General features: G+C 43.6%; 10 non-coding genes across 10 annotated transcripts; 4 read left to right on the forward strand and 6 right to left on the reverse strand.

The window, feature by feature from the left end:
* Positions 1-1316: 1316 nt before the first annotated feature.
* Positions 1317-1398, reverse strand: trnas-uga (transfer RNA serine (anticodon UGA)). Its single transcript has one exon. It is a non-coding gene; the product is annotated as a tRNA-Ser (tRNA).
* A 1759-nt stretch (positions 1399-3157) lies between these two features.
* Positions 3158-3373, forward strand: LOC116681470 (small nucleolar RNA U3). Its single transcript, XR_004330025.1, has one exon. It is a non-coding gene; the product is annotated as a small nucleolar RNA U3 (small nucleolar RNA).
* A 4763-nt stretch (positions 3374-8136) lies between these two features.
* Positions 8137-8208, reverse strand: trnac-gca (transfer RNA cysteine (anticodon GCA)). Its single transcript has one exon. It is a non-coding gene; the product is annotated as a tRNA-Cys (tRNA).
* Positions 8209-9736: 1528 nt separating this feature from the next.
* On the forward strand, positions 9737-9809 carry trnaa-ugc (transfer RNA alanine (anticodon UGC)). The gene has a single exon. It is a non-coding gene; the product is annotated as a tRNA-Ala (tRNA).
* Positions 9810-11519: 1710 nt separating this feature from the next.
* On the reverse strand, positions 11520-11592 carry trnav-uac (transfer RNA valine (anticodon UAC)). The gene has a single exon. It is a non-coding gene; the product is annotated as a tRNA-Val (tRNA).
* A 180-nt stretch (positions 11593-11772) lies between these two features.
* Positions 11773-11845, reverse strand: trnav-uac (transfer RNA valine (anticodon UAC)). Its single transcript has one exon. It is a non-coding gene; the product is annotated as a tRNA-Val (tRNA).
* A 237-nt stretch (positions 11846-12082) lies between these two features.
* trnav-uac (transfer RNA valine (anticodon UAC)) lies at positions 12083-12155 on the reverse strand. The gene has a single exon. It is a non-coding gene; the product is annotated as a tRNA-Val (tRNA).
* A 753-nt stretch (positions 12156-12908) lies between these two features.
* trnak-uuu (transfer RNA lysine (anticodon UUU)) lies at positions 12909-12981 on the reverse strand. The gene has a single exon. It is a non-coding gene; the product is annotated as a tRNA-Lys (tRNA).
* Positions 12982-19273: 6292 nt separating this feature from the next.
* trnal-cag (transfer RNA leucine (anticodon CAG)) lies at positions 19274-19356 on the forward strand. The gene has a single exon. It is a non-coding gene; the product is annotated as a tRNA-Leu (tRNA).
* A 3188-nt stretch (positions 19357-22544) lies between these two features.
* Positions 22545-22616, forward strand: trnac-gca (transfer RNA cysteine (anticodon GCA)). The gene has a single exon. It is a non-coding gene; the product is annotated as a tRNA-Cys (tRNA).
* The last annotated feature ends 218 nt before the right edge of the window (positions 22617-22834 follow it).

A 22834-nucleotide genomic window follows, 5' to 3' on the forward strand; every position in this document is an offset into this window, starting at 1 on the left:
TAGCTTCCTTCCAAGCAGTTGATATGGCTTTGATTCCCAGCCAGTAACTTTCTTTGAGTAACCTTACTTGCTTTGTTTGTCAAAAAGTAACCAGAAAGGTTACTTACCCAACCCGGTTTGATAAAAAATTAGATCTTGGTAATACTGCACAAATAAGGGAGCATAACAATCAATCAAGCTGCCTCCATGAGGATCCACAGACATAGACATGTTCCACCACCCGCAATTAAGCCTGTCTCCTCAGCTTGTAGGCGCCGCTGCATCACTTCCTCTTCAGCTGGAGGCGTGTACCGGTCCCGCAATGAGGCCGTACGAGAGGTGTGGGACACGTGGACAGGCAGTTGGCTCGCCTCTACAACCCGGGCGCCGACATGACGGTGGACGAGCAGCTGGTGCCCTTTCGAGGTGTTGTATTGCTTTGTTGTTATTTTGTTTTGTTTTTTTGTTTGCCATTGCCGTACAATTGTCTTTGTGTGTGTGTGTAGTTTTTACATTTTTTCTTCCATCTTGTTCCATGTTCCATGTTCTTGTTTGGACACGCACACAGGGAACAAGCTTGTGGGCACGTACAGCTGCCGCAGGAAGACGGCGCGCTGGCCCCTCGACGTGTTCCACAACATCCTCGACGTGTCTGCCTACAACGCCTTCGTGCTGTGGCGCCGTGCTGATAAACTGAGAAAAAACAGGAGAAAAACCAAACACTTCTAGAGGTCCACCCTTACACATAGGAAACTGAAAAGTACTGAACCAACATCAACTTAATAAGACAACGTGTGGCTGGCCGGTTGGGAGGCGAGGAGGATGAGGAATGCCTGCTGGCCTCTTCCCCCCTGACCTCCGCCATCTTGCTTCTTTAAATATCCCGTACTCAACAGCTGCAGCCAATCATGAGTTGGGTGTGGGCTGCCTTCACCAGTCATCCGCAAGCACAGGCACAGCGCTATTTGCATACAAAAAAAGAAAAACACAAGACATACACACGGCAAGACAAACAAATACGACAGCAGTGGTAACAAGAATACATGAGGATATTATTAAAAGAAACTGCCAAGCAAACACTAGCACTGGCACTTTGGGCACTGACTGCCTGATTTTAACGTCTTCAGTGCTGCTGGAATGAAAATTAATACATTGATTATTTGATATTAGTTGACTATATCGCGATATGCAACTGAAAGAAGAATTACTGTGTCATCATGGATCTAAGAAGAGGGAGCCAACTGGTAGGGATCTGCACCACCAATGAACTGTAATTTCTCAAAATGTCATCCTCCCCTATAGCTCACTGAATTATTATTTATTCTGTAGTTGGAAATCGCTGTGAGCAGGGTTTGAACCTGCGCAGGGAAACCCCATTGGATTTCAAGTCCAACGCCTTAACCACTCGGCCATCACAGCTGTAAAAAATTTCCTGTTTTTACAGTGGAGAACCCCTGAGGCCTGACAGACTCCATTACAGTTGGTACCATCAATCAGACAAAGATAGAGGCTATCTCACAAGTACCTTGGGCAGATCTGAATGACTGATGGGGATTCCCAAGCACTTCAGTTCCAAAGGATCATTCAAATCTTGAGGGTATTTCAGGTGTAATGTGGGTAGTTAATCCACCCCCTTTAGTTGATCTGATTCATTTCCGAACCAGTCCAGATTAACAATTAACAAGTTATTGAATCACATGTCAATGAGAAACACACATATGTACAGACAAGGCTAGCAGCAACATCGCCACGTCAGAAACGTTTCTGGTGTGCAACGACCAAGAAAATGCCACGCAACAGAAATACCATGCTCACGCCACACAGGCAGTGTGCAGAAGGCCTTACCCCTGACTTCCACCAACTGTGGATCAACTCCGCTTCGTGTCTGCTCTGTGATCCGCAGTCCATCAACACCCACCTGACGGGCCACTGAAGTCACAAGGACCCACGGGATCTCGTGAATTCATGTATGATCACGCGATATAACAGGATGTAGTTTCTATAAACAGAACCACAAAACCTGATGAATGAACTAGCTTAAACTTGCATTGCTCTGAATTTCATGTGTTTTCATGTATCATCTTAAGTCTGTGTTAATGGCAGACTGGTCAGAGACCAATACATTCATGATTTCATTTTCTTGTTGCTTGTCCTTCTCTAATAAAGGACAGTTTGTGTTACTCCTTAATAAGTGGGCCTATTGTTTTTTGTTATAGCTTACATTGGTTTCATAACCTTCTCAATAAGTCTCACATCACCGGACTAATAACGTGGTCTATATACAGCACGTATGTAGTGTAGTTTACATTCATCTCACCGGGAACACCACGATGCTTCTTAATCTTTTTATTTTGGTGCGGTCACTTGTCAGAAGAAGAAAAAAACATGAATATTGTTTTACATATATGTTCACAGCGTGTATTGAAGTCATTTACTTTTTTTTCTAGTTGTTGTCCCTTTCTGATTGTTCTGTATTAACATTAATTGTACAAAGAATTAGATATAGCTTATAGAGATTTGTGCATGCTTGTAAAACATGTTCTCACGTTGTGAATAAGGGTTTGAAATTGAGCCTAAAGTCCGTAGGGTCCATTTCCCGAGGAACATTAGTTCCCTCTGCTCACTTTTGAGGCAAAGTAGATATTTTTAAACCCCCACACATTCAGTCGGGTCCGCTATGTCGGGCTTTTTTTCTCCGTTTGATAAGAGCCGTATTTCCCTTTTTCCATATTCTTCCCCAAATCGTTATTTTCCATTAGAAGATGCTGCTCATTGGGTGAAACATTTGGCGCATGCGTCTTCTCATCTCTGCATCAGTAAATCTGTGATCGATAACGTGGTCTATTTGAGAAAGCCGTGAACGTGCACTTATCCCAGCTATCTACACCTGGCTTGACATAGCTCCACCTGTCTATCCTGGCTCGGCAAACGTGCAACCGCTTAAGCCGCGATGAGCAGGTCCCACTAAGTCAAGCTGCGCTTTTTCACTTATCCTGGATATCTTTATTCTACTTTCGTGCAACAGGCCCCAGATGAGGGACAACTCTGTCTGGCTTATTTATGTAGCATGGAATCTACCATCATCTGGAGCATGTAGCGATTAGCTTCTGTCCCTCTGAACCCTGAGTGACAATCACTCTGCAGTGAATGAGATGCAGTTTCCCCCCTCAGTCTAACCAAGACTATATTTTCTGGGATCATTTCTAGAGTTTCTGACTTGAGGAATGTGTTTGTAAAGTGTTTGGTCTCGCTGACCACGATGATGAGGTTTGATATTCCTTTCTGAGCATGAATCTGACAGAGAGTAATGATTCACTTCATATGCTCTCTATCATTGATGATTGTTCTTTGTTTCTTTATGGAGCATTGAGGAAGGGAATATGATCTGAGTGGTATTAGTAGATGTGTGGAAAACTAATGTGAATAAACATAATGAAACATGCTAAGCTATTTACTTAACTACAGTTATTGCCAATCTTAAGTATTTATCTTGTCCATGTTGGACAATGTTACTCTAAAGAGATTAGAGTTACCTCAGCGACCTCCATCAGGGAAATTGACGACAATCCCCCATTATCCTTCACCTCTGTCTCTACCACAGAGACCATGTCAGCTGGATTTAGGAGTTCCTCAAAGTGCTCCTTCCACCGCTCTAGTACTTCCTCAATGGAGGTCAACAATGTCCCATCCTTACTGTACACAGTTTGGATGATTCCTCGCTTCCCTCTCCTGAGATGGCGAACAGTTTTCCAGAAGCACCTTGGTGCTGATCGAAAGTCCTTCTCCATGTCTTCTCTGAACGTCTCCCTTGCTTTACCTCTGTCACGACAGAGGCTGCAGTCCTTTGGGCCCGTCGGTACCTTGCCACTGTCTCCGGAGTCCGCTGGGATAACATATCCCGGAAGGACTTCTTCAGTCGGACGGCTTCAATGACCACTGGTGTCCACCAGGGTGTCCGTGGGTTACCGCCCCTTGAGGCACCTAAGACCCTAAGACCACAGCTCGCCACCACAGCTTCAGCAATGGAAACTTTGAACATTGTCCACTCAGGTTCAATGCCCCCATCCTCCACAGGGATGCACGAAAAGCTCCGCCGGAGGTGTGAGTTGAAAGTCTGGGGCCTCCTCCACACATTCCCAATTTACCCGTACCGCCCATTTGGGCTTACCAGGTCTGTCCAGAGTCCTCCCCCATACCCTGACCCAACTCACCACCAGATGGTGATCAGTAGACAGTTCCGCCCCTCTCTTCACCCGAGTGTCCAAAACATACAGCCTCAGATCAGATGAAACAATTATGAAATCGATCATTGATCTTCGGCCTAGGGTGCTCTGGTACCACGCACACTTATGAGCACCCTATGTTTGAACATGGTGTTTGTTATGGACCATCCATGACTAGCACAGAAGTCCAACAACAGACAATCACTCCTCCCAATCACGCCTCTCCAAGTTTCTCCATCATTGCCCACGTGTGCGTTGAAGTCCCCCAGCAGAACTATGGAGTCCCCGACTGGAGCCCCATACAGGACTCCATTCAAGGTCTCCAAAAGGCAGAATATTCCGAACTCTTGTTTGGTGCATATGCTCAAACTACAGTCAGAGTTTTCCAATCCATTAAAGTGGAAAAAATAATGTTCCTTAGTAAAAATTGATGAGTGGTCCCTGTCCCACATACCCCCCGGCCATAGTTACACAAGCACACCCAACTTGTGCCATATTTCATTTATCTTTTGGATGCAGCCTTGGCCCTTCACCAGGCGAGGTCCCTGTTACTGAAGCTTAGATTAGATTAGATTAGATTATACTTTATTTATCCCACGACGGGGAAATTCTGTCGTTACAAGTAGCAGCATAGCAGCAAAAAACAAAAAAACAAAACAATAACACACAAACAAGTAAGCACGAAAGAAATACAAGGCAAGAAATACAGGCAAGAAATAGACAATGAAAATATGGTAGACTGAGTAAGTAAAATGCCGTCAAACAAAAGGAATTTTAAAGTGCGGTTGCCATGATAAGAGAAACAATATTGCGGTGTAAGTGACGTTAAAAATTAAGTTAAGTTGAATGTGTAATTAGAGCAAAGAAGCAAGAGTCTGTAGCATAATTTAAATTATATTAACCTGAGACCATAAATATGGCTTCTAGTAAGGAACCCATTTTCAAACCAATTCCTCTAAGTGGTTCAGTGCTTCACCAAAGCTTCATTTGCCCTTCACTATCAGCACCTAGTTTCTTGACTTTGTAATGCCTTATGTCTACTGTAAAAATGTAAATTGAGTTGAGCCATAATTAATTTTTATTTATACCCTTGCTTTTCCTACTGGGACATGTCAAAATGTCAAAAGGTGCATTGTTTGAAATCCCATCTCTACACATCCATGTTCCACTCCCACAGGTGGTTTCACACATGCTAGTTGTCCCTTAAATTCACAGTTTATTTTTGTAATTTATTGGTGTATGTAAATGTATGAGACTTGGAGGGGCTGACTTTCATCCCAACAGCTTGGCACTGGACTTTAATCTGCCCCAGTGGGCGCTGTAGATCACTGCCTGATGAAGCCAACAGAACCACATCATCTGCAAAGAGCATAAAAGGAATTCTGAGGTGACAAGAGACTTGACACTTTCCCACCTCCTGCTGCGCCTTGAGACGTGTTGTTCATGACCAGGAGTTGTGCTCTTTCCATCGCTTGATAATGCTCACATTTAGGGTCAGGAGTTCTCCTCCCATGCGGAACACAGCCTTTGTCAAGGCCCGCTTTCCCCTCATGAATAGTCCAACGCGTTTTCTGGGACTTCCTTGAGGCCTAAGCTGGTAGAAAAATCTCAACGTTTGGGAATTGAGCCACGATCTTCCGCGTGACAGGCGGAGATACTGTCCATTATACTAACGAGGAATGCCCAAGCTCTATTTTTGGCACCTCAATCGATAGGTGGCGCTTCAAGCATTTATGCCACAGTACATACATGAAGATAGATTTAGGTTTACTACATATTCGCTATCACTCAAGTCCATGACAAAGCATCTGTGACTGAATCCAGTTTAAAATCTCTAGGTGTCAAAAATTAACATGTCTAACAGCATTTTAAACATTTATGGTAAAATATGAATGGTGCATTTCCCAACCAACATGCAAAACACCATTTCTCATCAGTTTCTGTAGTGTAGTGGTTATCACGTTTGCCTCACACGTGAAAGGTCCCCCATTCGATACAGGGCAGAAACTAATTTCTTTGTTCATGTTGACTTCGCACATTTAAACTCTGCTGAGTTGAACTCTAAATAACCTACACGGAAAAATATTCCTGACGTGAAATCGTGGCCAGGCCTACCGAAGTTTCCCCAGTGCAGTAGTCATCACATTCAGGAATTCAGGAAAATCCTGTCTGAAATTGATGCCAAAAAACTAGTCCATGCATTTGTTACTTTAAGATGGACTACTGCAATTCTTTATTGTCAGGCTGCTCAAAAAAGTCCATAAAGACTCTTCAGCTGATCCAGAATGCTGCAGCATGTGTTCTGACAGGAACCAGGAAAAGAGATCACATTTCTCCTGTTTTAGCTTCTCTGCACTGGCTTCCTGTAAAATCCAGATTAGAATTTAAAATCCTTCTTCTCATCTGCAAAGCTCTTCATGTTCAGGCACCATCTTATCTTATAGAGCTCATAGTACCTTACTACCCCACCAGAGCACTGCGCCCCCAGAATGCAGGGTTACTTGTGGTTCCTAGAGCCTCCAAAAGTAGAATGGGAGCTAGAGCGTTCAGCTATCAAGCTCCTCTCCTGTGGAACCAGGTTCCAGTTTGGGTTCAGGAGGCAGACACCATCTCCACATGTAAGAGTAGACTTAAGACTTTCCTCTTTGATTAAGCATACACGTGCAGCTTAACCTCAAAAAGCCATAAAGCAAATGCTTGTGGCTTAAAAGATTGAGCTCCCGCTCATAAAACATCAGACAGGCGCAGTCTCTGTGGCGCAATAGGTCAGCGCAGCAACGCCACATCAAGTCCAGGACCTGCCTGGTGTGCAGCTTTATACAGAGACGGGTACCACCAAGAAGGGGGGTGTTGTCCTGACCAAGTATCGCTGTGCCAGAGGGTCCACGTCTCTGGAATCATTTCGTTGCCATCTGAAGAGGTTCATTCCAGGTTGGTGTCTCCCTTACAGTATATCATAAACACTCAGTATGGTCTTTTATAAAAAAAATCATTAGATTGGAAAGCTAGACCTTTTTAATGGACTATTAATATTTTATTGTTTTGTCAGGAACCAGTGCACATGCGCTGAATTTTCAACTTTACCTCCTGGAAGACCTGAACAGGTGGAACCAGGATCAGGGGACTGCAGCGGTGACCAGTAGGCCATCGCCTCTGCTCACCTACGCTGGGCATGTGACCCAGTGCGTCAACAGCAGCAGCTTGAAGGTGTTTGGCCGGCCATTTATGTCAAACTTCAGGCCACCCTCCAAATACACTGGTATGGTAATGTAATAATAACTGTCTACCTAGTACAGTGAGGAAAATAAGTATTTGAACACCTTGCTATTTTGCAAGTTCTCCAACTTAGAAATCATAGAGGGGTCTTAAATTCTCATCATAGGTGCATGTCCACTGTGAGAGACATAATCTAAAAAATAATATCCAGAAATCACAATGTATGGTTTTTAAACTATTTATTTGAGAAGTGGGAGAACTTGCAAAATAGCAGGGTGTTCAAATACTTATTTTTCTCACTGTATGAGGAAAAATGTCTTTTTAACAGGCAGAAACCTCAGACTAAAACTGACTCATGGTGGGCAGTCATCTGACACAACCAGTTGGGGGAGAGGGTGAGAGAGAGAGAGAGAGACAGAAAGAGAGAGAGAGAGAGAGAGAGAGAGAGAGAGAATGGAATGAAAAGATGACCAGTGCTAATTATGGCAGCAGTAAAGGTAATAGAACTATTACTAATAATAGTAGCAGTAGTAGTGCAGGGCGTCCAGCAGGACCACGGCAGCAGCTGCATCCACTACTCAGGTGCCACCACAATCCAAGGAAATCTGAGAGGGGAGAAAGCACAAGGGCTTCTGGAAAGAAGCAACATTAGTTACATGCATGCTTTTTCCAAGTATCAACAGCAATCATAAAGATGATAGCCCACACACATCCTTAGAGGGGGCACCCAGATTTGAACTGGGGACCTCTTGATCTGCAGTCAAATGCTCTACCACTGAGCTATACCCCCACACACCATATGTTGGATATGCTTATGGTGCAGCAAAACAATGGCTGGACCTCCACCATGTGGTTATCTTCACAGTCTGAGAAAGTATCCAAATCTCAGCTACTGTATGAAAGGGAGTTACAGTTTTTTACAATTGCTATGACAGATTTTTCAATACTTTTAACACATTTCCAAAATTATTAACACAGTTAGCACTGCATCCGCATGTGTAAGCTATACTATTAAATGTGCTGTATTTATATAGCGCTTTTCCAGTCTTAACAACTGCTCAAAGCGCTTTTACATCTACAGGAAACATTCACCATTCACACACATTCATACACTGTGGCCGGGGCTGCCGTACAAGGTGCCACCTGCTCATCAGATAAACATTCACACACATTCACACTCCGATGCGCAGCACCGGGGGCAACTTGGGGTTCAGTGTCTTGCCCAAGGACACTTCGACAATGACTACAGGGGCGGGGATCGAACTACCAACCCTCCGATTGGCAGGCAACCGCTCTACCACTGAGCCACAGCCGCCCCTATTACAGTTTTTTACAATTGCTATGATAGATTTTTCAATACATTTAACAAGTTTCCTAAACTCTTAACACACAAACACACCCAAAACACACAACTGGCAAAACAGTAAATTTCATGCTCAAAATCACACATTATAAACTGAACTCCAAAACTAATTTTCACAATACAATAATACACTAACACTACACACTATGTCTAACAAAACACTGCAAACATGTTTCAAAATGAAATAATTATTCCGAACACTAACACATGTTCTCCTCCAACAGGAACATTTAGTCAATCATAACACAATGACAAAAAAAAACTCTATCATCAGCTGACATTACAAAAACTTCATTATTTTAGATGTGTCAGGTATGCCCTTATACAATAGACATTATATTGTATTGATCATAGATTGTGTTTTGCACATGCATTTTCAATTCAATTTTATTTATAGTATCAATTCATAACAAGAGTTATCTTGAGACCCTATACAGATAGAGTAGGTCTAGACCACACTCCAGAATTTACAAGGACCCAACAGTTCTAGTAGTTTCTTCCCGAGCAAGCAACAGTGCAACAGTGGCGAGGAAAAACTTCCTTTTAGGCAGAAACCTCGGTCAGACCCAGGCTCTTGGTAGGCGGCGTCTGACGGGCCGGTTGGGGTTAGAATGAAGAGTGGAAATAACAAAAATAGAAAAAATAGTAGTTTGTAGCAGATCTTTGTAGTAGTTCATGGCATAGCAGGGCACTGTGGACATTACAAGGCACAGCAGGAGAATTTTTTGAAAAATCTCATAAAGTCGTTACTACTAAGAGCTCTGGGAATACTTGGCTCAGTAGAGCTGTGACCATCCGTCAGCCTGGCTACAGTGCTGAAAAGAAACCTCACTTCACTTCGTTCACCATTGCATTGTTTTCACTTTTCTGAACCGGAGCTACAGTACAGCTAATTCTACAGTCTATGGTTAAGGTCACATTTATATGCAGATTATGTAAAGATATATATCACAAAGGTTCCGTAGTGCAGTAGTTGTCATGTCTGCTTTGCATGCAGAAGGTCCTGGGTTCAATCCCCAGTGGAACCAAATTTAAGGTTTAAAGTAAGAACTATGTCCCGTTACCGTCTCACAGGCGTCCCTTGAAAAGTCTTAAAAAAGGGAGTGAACGACACTTGACAATCAAAAAAAACATGCTCCAAAGACATGTCGTCTATTTGAAAGACTTCTTCAGTGTTTTTGCATTGGTTTCACTTCTTAGAACCTGACCTCCATCCATTTTATTTACAGTATGGTTCTGATAATGTTAAAGATAACAGTCTGCACATTAGTTATCTAAAACAAATATCAAAGAAATCAACAGCCACAGATAAAAGTCAATTTTAACAACATACATTATGGTTGCATCTTTAGTATATTTCTATCATTTAAGTATCCCAATTAACTTTACCTTCTTAGTGTGAAATCCACACGTGCAGACCTGTGCTCCACCAAAAAGAGACATCTGCCCCCGCTGCTGGAGTGGACATTTCTCTATCTGTAATTAACCGAAATTAAAATGCACCAGACTGTTACATGACATAAATTAATTGCTGATAGTTGTTAAAAAAACATGTAAAAAGCTGTACCTTAAGATAGAGCTCATGCCATCTCTTTGCCTAGGGGCTGGTCTATTCCCAGCATCAGTAGGCCAGACCCCTGTAGCGGCAAACGTCCTCATCCAGGACAGCCATTCATGGTCCCCCATGGCACGATGCTTAAAGGCCTTAGATGCCATCTGAGATTAAACTGAATAGGACAATAGGACAATAATGTCAATAGTTTAAGAATACAAACTGACTATGTGACAGATGTGTAATCTGTCATGTCCTGCCTTCTGAAGCTCTAGCCAGGAGCCATTCCTCGCCTAAAACAAAATGAGTCATTCCAGTAAGTGAAAAGGAAAATCAAATCTACAAAGATAAATCTCATAGATGAGACTCCCTGATGGTCTAGTGGCTAGGATTCGGTGCTCTCACCGCCACGGCCTGGATTTGATTCCTGGTCAGGACCTGACAGATTCAGGTGTAATATCTGTTAGAGTTTGTTCCTGGACTTGATTTAGATTTGTCAAATTCTTCCTCATTAGTTTAACGCTTGAACCCCAAAACTTTTAAAGAGTACCTTTTCCTTTAAATCTGACCACCGACAGCAAATGTTTCCTTTTTTCATCATTGATGGGTCATAAACACTTCATCTGCCTCTATCTCAATAAGATAGATAGATAGATAGATAGATAGATAGATAGATAGATAGATAGATAGATAGATAGATAGATAGATAGATAGATGTTTATTGATACACCCTTCTGCATGTAAAGCAGATGTGATAACTACTACACTATGGAACCTCTGTGACATGGCTATCCTTAACATGACTGGTGTATAAATGTGATCTGAACCATACTGTATAAATAATGGATTTAGCTCAGGTTCTGAAAAGTGAAACCAATGCAAAAGCAAAAGACATGAAGACGTCTTTCAGATAGGAGACGAAATGTCTTTGGAGCAGCTTCAACCAAGTCTTCAGTTCTGACAGTCATTATGGTTCTTGGAGATGCCCAACGCCAAGTCGGAACGACCATCAACCATTCTCACAGTAAACACCATTCAACCACTCCACAAAGGTAAAAAGTTGGGTTTCCCTGTTGTTGAATGAGAACTTAAGACGTCTTTCAGAGAAGAGACAAAACGTCTTTAGAGCACCTTTAAAGCAAGTCAGGTGGTAAGAGGACATAGTTCTCACTTCAGACCACAAGTCTGATTCCACTGGGAATTGAACCCACGACCTTCTGCTTGTAAAGCAGACGTGATAACTACTACACTATGGAACCTCTGACATACTGTCATCTTTAACATAATCATAACAATACAGTAAAAATAATGGCTTGAGGTGAGGTTCTGAAAAGACATGGGCTTATATTTCATTATTTGCATTCAATTCTTTCTAAAGACTTTAAATAACAATTGCCAGGTGGTACCAAAGCCATGGTTCTTACTTTAAAGCATAAGTCTGGTTCCACAGGGGATTGAACCAAGGACCTTCTGCGTGTAAAGCAGACGTGATAACTACTACACTACGGAACCTCTATAAAACTGTTGTCTTTAACATAATCGGAACCATACTGTAAATAAAATGGATGGAAGTCAAGTTCTAAAAGGTGAAACAAAAGCAAAAGCACTAAAAAAGTGTTTCAGATAGACGATATGTCTTTGGAGCAGGTTTTTGTGATTGTCAAGTGTCGTTCACTCCATTTTAAAGACTTTTCAAGGGACGCCTGCCAGGGGGTAAGAGGACATAGTTCTTACTTCAAACCATAAGTCTGGTTCCACTGGGGATTGAACCCAGGACCTTCTGCGTGTAAAGCAGACGTGATAACTACTACACTATGGAACCTCTACGATACGCTTTTTCTTTACATAACCTGCATATAAATGTGACCTGAACCATAGACTGTAGAATTAGCTGTACTGTAGCTCCGGTTCAAAAAACAATGCAATGGTGAACAAAGTGAAGTGAGGTTTCTTTTCAGCACTGTAGCCAGGCTGACGGATGGTCACAGCTCTACTGAGCCAAGTATTCCCAGAGCTCTTAGTAGTAACGACTTTATGAGATTTTTCAAAAAATTCTCCTGCTGTGCCTTGTAATGCCCACAGTGCCCTGCTATGCCATGAACTACTACAAAGAACTGCTACAAACTACTATTTTTTCTATTTTTGTTATTTCCACTCTTCATTCTAACCCCAACCGGCCCGTCAGACGCCGCCTACCAAGAGCCTGGGTCTGTCCGAGGTTTCTGCCTAAAAGGAAGTTTTTCCTCGCCACTGTCGCACTGTTGCTTGCTCTGGAGGAAACTACTAGAACTGTTGGGTCCTTGTAAATTCTGGAGTGTGGTCTAGACCTGCTCTGTCTGTACAGTGTCTCGAGATAACTCTTGTTATGAATTGATACTATAAATAAAATTGAATTGAATTGAATGTAGGTTGCCCATTGTTCATTTAGACTTGCCAGCAACATTGTTATAATGCAAACCTGCTTGAAAAACAGCCACAATTATTTTTAAAGACTTGGAACACACATGATATGACAGTGTCTGAAGTGTTCAGGCAAGTCAAATGGACAACTCATCTAGCAAAAAGTGCAACTTTACACCTGAACAGGGACTTGAACCCTGGACCCTCAGATTAAAAGTCTGATGCTCTACCGACTGAGCTACCCAGGCTTCTAAATTAAAAATCTGTGGAAAAAACAATCTCCTGAACTGAAAATAGCGAGCACTTCATACATATCCCAGAATCAAGCTGTTGCCTTACCAGGGACTTGAGCTGTGGTATTCCTTTTTGCTCAAAACGTTGATAGCCTAATGCAATTTTATGGCTACAGACAAATAAACTTAACTGCTAGTGGGTACAATAAAACAACTCTCCCTCTGGTTCTGCTTCCTCTTGACGGGCCTTCCTCTTGGCCACCAGAAGTTCTTGTATCTCAAAGGCATATGAGGTTGCATACAGATGGAGAGAAGGAGGAGGAGAGAGGTACCTAGTGCATCATGGGAAGTCCACCGGTAGTCTAGGCCTATAGCAGCACAACTAAGGGATGGTTCAGGACTCACCCAAGCCAGCCCTACCTATAGGATTTATCAAAGAGGAAAGTCTTAAGCCTACTCTTACATGTGGAGATGGTGTCTGCCTCCTGAACCCAAACTGGAACCTGGTTCCACAGGAGAGGAACGCTCTGGCTCCCATTCTACTTTTGGAAAACTTGTTCTTGACTTGCCTTCTCCCACATCCTCTGAATGCTTAGCTATCTAAATTACTTAAGTTGGCCAATAATTGTTGCTTTTTCATCTTCGTTGTGATTGTTGTGCGCCTTCAATATCATATCATATCAATATTATGTGGATATTATGAAAGAAACTGTCAAGCACAGGAGCACTACAGAGGCGGAGACTGCCTTAAAGATGCGTCAGATGGAGATACAGGCTGGGTTGGGAGTTGCCCGTAACGTATCCACTGCCGGCGCGCATTCTCGCAGTTCTGTCAGTTTTGACGTGAGTAAGCACATTTCGCTGGTGCCAGTTTTCCGTGAGTCCGAGGTGGAAGCGTACTTTGGTGCATTTGAGCGTATTGCTGCTGCTCTACAGTGGCCTAAAGATGTGTGGGCTATCTTATTGCAGTGTAAGTTAGTGGGTAAAGCTCAAGAGGCCTGTTCCTCTATGTCTGTGGAGGACGGGCTGGCTTATGAAAAAGTAAAGAGTGCTATCCTGCAAGCATATGAGCTGGTGCCTGAGGCCTACAGACAGCGTTTCCGCAGTCTTAGGAAAAGCCAGAGCCAGTCGTATGTAGACTTTGCTAGAGAGAAAGGGATTCTTTTTGACAGGTGGTGTGCAGCGTGTAAGGTTGCCGATCTGTCTGCTTTGCTTGAGCTAATGTTGCTAGAAGAGTTTAAAAACTGCGTACCTGAGCGTACTACTGTGTATTAAAATGAGCAGAAAGTTTCCACCCTACAGCAAGCTGCTATTCTAGCTGATGAGTTTACACTTACTCATAAGGTTGTTTTTAGCAAACGTTTTTAGCACCCATGGTGCAGATCTTCCAGTGTATTATGACAGCGCTCCTTTGCGTCCAAGGTCTGACATACTATGCTTCTTCTGTCGCAAGTCCGGTCATTTGATTGCTAACTGCGACGCTTGGAAGCGGAAGCAGCAAGGGTCGTATCAAAAACAGCTGAAGGGTGTGGGTTTGATTAAAACTTCTCCCAGAGTCCAATCCTTGGAATCTGTGGCTCTTGTGATGCCTGATGACTGTTTTAATCCTTTTATCTTTAATGGTTTAATGGTTTAAGTGTCTCTTTCAGGGAAATCTGAGGAAAAGCATCCAGTGACAATACCGCGAGACACGGCTTGTTCACGGTCACTGATCCTGTCTGATGTTCTGCTGCTGGGACCTAGCTTAAGCATGTGTGCAGTTGTGAAGGGCATTGAAATGGGTTTTGTGCCAGCACCGCTGTATCAGGTTCATGTACAGTCAGACCTAGTGACAGGGTTTTTTACAGGAGGCGCCCGGTCACGATTCCCTATCGAAGGCGTTGACTTTATCATGGAGAATAGAATGATATTGCAGGGGGGAAAGTTTATCCTGTTCCTGAGGTGGTGTACACTCCAATTCCTGAGTCAGAAAGTGATGAGCTAGCTCGAGAACATCCTCATGTGTTTGTAGCTAGTGTTACCACTAGAGCGCAGGCTCATAAGCAGACTCAAGAGGTCAGTTTGTCTGACTCCTTGTTTGCTTCTGTACTTTCTGGGGAAGGTGTGACCTCTGGTGGTTCGGTAAGCTGTACTTCAGGTGAGCCTGGTGAAAAGGCTAATGCTGCTGCACCCTTGCCGCTTACTCGGGAGGCTCTCATTAAAGCTCTGAGAAATGATCCCTCGCTGGATAAGTGTTGGAAGTCAGTGTTCAACATGACTGAGTGTAATGGTCAACTGCCTTTATTTGTGGAAAATGGTGTGTTGATGCGGAGGTGGTTCTCACGGAAAGGGTGGGTGGCGACCGATTCTGAGGAGGATTGGGGGGTGGTTTTTCAGGTAGTAATCCCTGTTGACTGTCGGCAGCATGTTTTAGCGCTGGCTCACGAGCACCTATGGTCAGGTCACTTGGGCATCAGTAAAACCTATGATCGTGTCTTTAGGCAGTTCTTTTGGCCAGGAATGAAGGCAGACGTAGTGCGCTTCTGTCAAACCTGCAGTACTTGCCAGATGGTAGGTAAGCCTGATCAGCCTGTGCCCCCCGCGCCGCTGCGGCCTATTCCGGCTGTTGGTGAACCTTTTGAGCATGTTTTAGTCGACTGCGTAGGCCCATTGCCCAAAGCTAAGTCTGGAAATCAATTTTTGCTTACCATGATGTGTATCTCTACCCGTTTCCCTGAGGCCATTCCTTTGCGCAAGATAACCGCTAAAGCAGTCACTAAAGCACTGATTAAGTTCTTTACAACTTACAGTCTACCAAAGACCATACAGTCTGATCAGGGAACAAATTTCTTGTCCAGGATTTTCAAGGAGACTCTCCAGTCCCTCGGTGTCCAGTGCTTATCATCCTGAGTAGCAGGGTGCACTTGAGCGCTGGCACCAGACTTTGAAATCCATGCTGAAGAAGTACTGTTATGAGACTGGGAATGACTGGGATGAGGGTGTGCCTTTTGTTCTCTTTGCTGTCCGTAATGCAAAGCAAGAATCTCTAGGGTTTAGTCCCGCAGAGCTAGTGTTCGGTCACAATGTGCGTGGCCCATTGAAGGTGTTGAAGGAGAAATTAGTGGGTGATAACTCTGGTTGAAAGAACGTGTTGGATTTTGTATCTTGCTGTAGAGAAGGTCTGCACCATGCTACACGTTTGGCCATGGAGTCACTCTCGTCATCGCAGGGTAACATTAAGAGACGCTTCGACAAGAAGGCAGTCAAGAGACAGTTTGCCGCTGGGGATAAGGTGTTGGTCTTGCTGCCCACAACAGGCTCTGCTCTTGCCACCCGGTTCTCAGGTCCGTATGTGGTGGAAGCCAAAGTTTCCAATACCGATTATGTTATCCGTACGCCTGAGCGTAGACGGAAGACCCGCTTATGTCATATTAACATGCTGAAATCTTTTCATCCCAGAGGGGCTGACCTGAAAAGGCCAGAGACGACGCCAGACGTTGCTGTGGTAGGGGTTTCTTCTCTTGTTGGTGGCACTCAACCGGTGTTGGAGGCAGACTTGATGACACCCTGTGAAAGTCATCTGTGTGGTAGGCTAGCTAACTCTGAGTTCTTGTCCAAACTTGACCAGCAGCTGTCCTACCTCCCAGTGCCTCACAAACAGGATGTGATCGGCCTGCTCGGCAGGTATACTAGTATATTAAAGGATGTACCCTCACGCACAGGTGTGCTGGAGCATGACCTTAACGTGGGTAATGCTGCTCCCATTAAACAGCATGCAAAAAAGGGAGGCCATGAGGAAAGAAGTCAGCTACTTGGTAGAGAATGGTCTTGCCAAGCCCAGCTATAGTCTTTGGAGTTCATCCTGCTTGTTGGCGCCTAAACCCGACGGCAGTCCTCGCTTCTGTACGGACTTTCGTAAAGTAAACGCTTTTACCGTGTCAGATTCCTTTCCTTTGCCCCGTATGGATGATTGTGTTGACAGGGTTGGACCAGCTGTGTGTATTTCAAAGCTTGATCTTCTCAAAAGATACTGGCAGGTTCCTTTGACACAGCGGGCTTCTGATTTCTCTGCTTTTGTCACTCCTGATGCTTTTATGCAGTACACTGTGATGCCGTTTGGCATGAAGAACACACCTGCCACTTTTCAGCGCCTGATGCAGCGTGTGTTAGGGGATGTACCTAACTGCAGTGTGTATCTGGATGATGTGGTGGCATCTGCCAACGGTTGGCGGGCGCCTCCCTTACCCTTAACTTGGCCAAGTGTGAGTTTGGTAAGGCCACTGTCACTTACCTTGGTAAGCAGGTTGGCCAGGGGCAGGTTCGGCCTGTGGATGCTAAGGTAGCTGCGGTTGTCTCTCTACCAGTGCCCAGCACTAGACGTGAACTAAGGCGTTTCTTAGGCATGACAGGTTACTATCGCTGTTTCTGCAAGAACTTCTCTGTAGTGGTTGCTCCTCTGACCAGGTTGTGTAGTCCTGTGGTTCCTTTCGTGTGGAATGATGAGTGCAACCATGCTTTTACCTCTGCTAAGTCTCTCCTCTGTAGTGCTCCTGTGCTGGCTGTTCCTGACCTTGCTCGACCTTTCCAGCTTGAGGTGGATGCCAGTGCCACTGGAGCTGGTGTTGTGCTGTTGCAGGAAGATGTACAACAGCAATCAGCGCTTGATGCGCTGGGCACTTCTGGCATGTTGAGGAGTCACCTGGTTGTTAATGTAACTTGAAGGAGCTCCACATTTGACAGTATTGACTGGAAGTGATAGGCTTGAGTTACATGGGGGATACACACTTTGCATTGAGTCTCGTAATCACCATAAAAATTAAGTATCACTGAAATTTGAACTTGTGTTGCTGCAGTCAGAGTATACAGTGCTCATCCTGAATGGGCCAGTATAGTACATCAGAACTGCTTCTTGAATGGTCTATTAGCTTTGTAACCCCCCATTCCCCACAGCTTTCAATTGTCAGATATGGGTGGGGGAGTGGGCAGTGTGTCCAAACCTTTCTGTGTAAAAAACACAACTAAAGAAGTTTCTTGGATGAGAGACAAAACTTCTGCGGAGGACCTTTTTACCAAGTCCTGTTGCCCTTCAAGGTTCAAGGAGTCTTTATTATCCCCGGGGGGCAATTTGTTGTGCAGCAGCATGTAACTTAAATAACACACAGGTTATTCAATACAACAGCCATACATCTAAAAACAAAATAAATATGTACTACACGGAAGTCCACACCTCACGTTGACTTATTAAGGAAGCCTATAGCAGCAGGGACAAAAGAGTTTTTGTGTCTGTTTGTCCTGCATTTAGGCTTTAGACCGAATCTGCGGCCAGACAGCAACAAGATGAAGCAGCTGTTCAGGGGGTGACTAGGGTCGGCCAGGACTGATTGGGCCTTCTTGAGGGACCTTGTCTCATATACAGAGCTTAAGTCAGTCAGAGGGTTGTGAGAAATCTTGCCACACACGTTAACTACATATTGCAGCCTGTTCTTGTTTTTAAGCGTTGGGGCAACGTTGTTAAAAACTGACAGCTCCACACTAAAATCATGAATATTAAAACAGTTCAGCTCATTTGAGAGGGCAAGGTGTGACATGCCATTGGTGGGGAACAGACACTTCTTAGGCTGCATCCCCATCATTGCTTTCACACCCTCCCATGCAGGACGTGAGTGGCCTGTGCTCAGCATGTTCTCAACTTTGTTCCTTATAATTAAGTTTTGCAAGCTTAAGTTCCTTTTAGCTTGTTTTTGAAGTACTCTGTATTGAGTCATGTTACCTTGGATGAAGCTAATATTTCATTCATTAATTATGCTTTTGACAGATTTGGAGACCCATGGTATATTATTTGGACATATGGAGATGGATTTACGAGGGATGACTAAGTCCTCACAGAAGGGGATGTATGCAGAAACAGTCTCTTTGAGCTCATCAATGTCCTTACATTTGTTTTTGAATAGATCCCAGTCAGTGCAGCAGTAGCATTCCTGTAGACACTGCATCGAGTCCTCTGACCAAACCGGAACTAACTTTTGTTTTGGCTTGTTTCTCTTGAGGGACGGTTTGTAAGACGGAACCAAATGAACAGAGTTGTGGTCAGACATGCCGAGTAGAGATCTGCTGTTGTGATACGCATCTTTGACGGATCCATAACAGTTTGCCACCCTGGTGACTTACTTCCATGTCTCCATGAACGCCCATATTTGTGGGCTGACAGTTGAGAAACCTTCCCTTGTTTACTATGACATGGATGACTGAGAACCCACTATATCATGACATGTTTAATTCACTATCTAATAATTTTTTAAACAGGTCCTACTGAAACCCTGTTGGAGCTGTCAGGATGGCCGAGCGGTCCAAGGCGCTGCGTTCAGGTCGCAGTCTCCACTGGAGGCGTGGGTTCAAATCCCACTTCTGACAACTAGTGTTTTCATCTGGAACTAACGTCTGAGACATGATATTGGGAATAAAGAACTTAGAAATTACTTTTATTTAAGAAGACATGAATCTGCGCAAGAAACGCAATTGCAAGTTAAGCTTTTTTGTGAGCATCTTTATTGTCAACAGATGTAAAGTTACCATGGGTTTGTACACAGTAGACATATCTACTGCTGTATTCACTGTCTGTGGCAAGTCCTTCAAAACCTGTTCTTGACTTGCTTTTTCCCACATCCTCTGGATGCTTAACTAACTAAATGATTTAAGTTGGCCAATAATTTTTGCTTTTTCATCTTTGTTGTGATTGTTGTGTGCCTTCAATAGCACACATGTGGATATCATGAAAGAAACTGTCTAGCATACCCCTGCAACACTTCTAAAGGTTCCATGGTGCAATGGTTAGCACTCTAGACTCTGAATCCAGCAATCTGAGTTCAAATTGCAGTGGAACCTGTTTTTAAGTTTTATGTCTCCATTAGCTTAAGTTAAGTGTAATGTCTTGTTTGTGTTGTAGTATGGAACCATTTTCCTGTCTTTTATGTATTATGAAACTTATTTCCCTGGAAGAAGATTTATTGTAGCTCAATGGGATTGTTCCTGGTTAAATAAAGGTTAAATAAAAATAAAATGAATCTGTAATATGTCCAAACATTCCTCTCTTCATTACCGACATACTGGAAGTCGGCCATGTTTAATTGGATGTTCTCCAGTTATTGTTGTTTGGTAGATTAATATTATATTTTCCTACTTTGGGGACTTTTCATTTCATATTCTTTGTCTGACATTTTCTATTCCCTGTTTGTATTTTCTGTGACTGCATGTGGTTTTAAATCTGTTGGAGTTTCTTCAGACTAAAGCAAAGACACTGATGATGTCATCCAAAGGAATCATAAAGGACAGCAACCTGTTTCCAGAGGACACTAAAGAATGACGGAGCAGCAGGAAACAGAGCAGCTCAAATAGCAAACAGCTGATTTATTCATCTGACTCGTAGAATAACGCCAATGATTGACTTGTTTTAAATGTCTGGGAATGTGGAACAGCTCCATGCTGACTACCTGAAATAAAACAAGGCCACATGCTGATTATTGGGGACTTGATTTGATGGATTTATTCTTCCTGTTGTGTCTCTGTTTAAACTCCTAATTTAAAGGTAAAGTCAGGGTCCACTAAAGGTTGTGTTGTTGTTGCTGACAGACTCAGATTATTATTCTAAGTGTGTGACAACATTATGGGATGGATCCCTGCAGAGATAGACCTGTTAGTTAAAGAGGAACATCCTTTTAGTTTAGATCCTTTAGTTTCCAACCAGACCAGATCGGTGATTGTAGGAACAGTGGAAAGATGAACCAAGACGGCTTTTCATATATATATTTTCTTTTTCTTTTGACTATAGTTGTGTTTGTTATTAACAGAAATCAACCTGTCGACAAGAAGCTTCTTTTTTCATGTTCAGGAGAAGGCCTGTTTCCAGCCAGACTATGAATTGATTCCTGAAATCCCTGTTATTAATATCTAGTCAGTCCCATATGGTTCTAGTGCAGGGGTCGGCAACCTTTACCACTCAAAGAGCCATTTGGACCAGTTTCACACAGTAAAGAAAACACTGGGAGCCACAAAACCCTTTTAAAATTTAAAATGAAATAACACTGTATATAACACATTTGTGCTATGTATAAACAAACTAAACTGTGTTACATTTATGAAATCAATGAACGACTGCAGAGAAAATGAAATAACATTTCTGCATGCAACAAATCATTTTTAACTCCGAAAAAAAACAAAAAACGTTGGGTTAACGGTTTGGTAAAATAGGGCTAGCACTGTCAACTTGGCTAAAATGGCAAAACCTCCACAGGTCCTCAGGGTAAAGGACACACAGGGCAGCGCATCCTTTACCCTGAAGAGCTGTGTTCAGGTGTTCAGGTGCGCTGTCATGTCTACGAGACCCAGCCACTCTGGTTGTTCCCGGCTCGTCCAGTAACGAACGGAACTGACGGGGAATTAAACCTTTCGCCATTAATTTGCTCAGAATCTGAATGACAACATTCATGACTTCTGTGCATTCCGGAGGAAATGTTTGAGCACACAGGTCTTCTTGGTGCAGGATGCAGTGAAAAGTCAGCAACTTCCTGTCCAGCAACTTCTGCAGCAAAGCCACAAAGCCGTTATTCGCACCTGTCATACCCGGTGCTCCGTCTGTACCACTGACACCGGGGGGGGGGGTTATTCCTCTTGCTCTTAAACAATTCAAGACAGCCTCACAGACCCCCCCCCCCCCCATGTTTGGCCTTTAAGTGGTATCAACTGGATCATTTTTACTTGTGGCCCAGTTGAGTTTACATACTGGCAGAACAGCGCAATTTGTTCAATATCACCTTAGTCTTCAGATTCATCACAGGCAGTTGAGGAGGCCACAGGCCACAGCTGAAATGATGTCTTTAATTTGCTGTACAAACTAAAATAAAATACATTTTAATTAAATATTCATTAAGTATTTTTTAAAAGCTGAGCCGCATCAGAGGGATCAAAGAGCCGCATGCGGCTCCGGAACCGCAGGTTGCCAACCCCTGACTTAACTGTACTAAAATGGCCCCCACAGTCACCAGATCTCAGCCCAATAGAGCATCTTTGGGATGTGGTGGAACGGGAGCTTCGTGCCCTGGATGTGCATCCCAAAAATCTCCATTAACTGCAAGATGCTATCCTATCAATATGGGCCAACATTTCTAAAGAATGCTTTCAGCACCTTGTTGAATCATAAAGTTTATAGTAAGGGCATAGAATTGAATATTCCCAGAAATGCTTGTTACTAACCTAGCTCTGGGAGTCACTCCCCGGAGTCCTCATGTTCTTTTTTCCCCAGCATGTTCCCTTGGATCTGGAGGCTCCAAAATCATGGTAGCAGCTGTCGCCATGGTCCCGCTACACGTTTTGCGATGCCATGTTCATCTGCTACACTCTGTGGTGCCCTGCTACGTCCTGCTGTGCCTTGTGATGCCGCACAGTGCCCTGCTATGCCATGAACTACTACAAAGAACTGCTACAAACTACTATTTTTTCTAAACCCAACAGGCCCGTCAGACTCCACCTACCAACAAAGGTAACCACATGGTGGAGGCCCAGCCATTGTTTTGATGCACCATAGTCTTATTCCACATAAAGTGTGTGGGGGTATAGCTCAGTGGTAGAGCATTTGACTGCAGATCAAGAGGTCCCCAGTTCAAATCTGGGTGCCCCCTGCAAGAATGTTTGTACCCTATCATATATATGATAGTTCTTGTTGTTGATGATACTTGAAAAAAGCATGCATGTAACTAATGTTGCTTCTTTCCAGAAACCCTTGTGCTTTCTCCCTTGTCAGATTTCCTTGGATTGTGGTGGCACCTGAGTAGTGGATGCAGCTGCTGCCATGGTCCTGCTAGACGCCCTGTACTATTACTGCTACTATTATTAGTAA

The sequence above is a fragment of the Etheostoma spectabile genome, unplaced genomic scaffold (genome assembly GCF_008692095.1).
Source record: "Etheostoma spectabile isolate EspeVRDwgs_2016 unplaced genomic scaffold, UIUC_Espe_1.0 scaffold00018635, whole genome shotgun sequence".
Taxonomy (NCBI): Eukaryota; Metazoa; Chordata; class Actinopteri; order Perciformes; family Percidae; genus Etheostoma; species Etheostoma spectabile.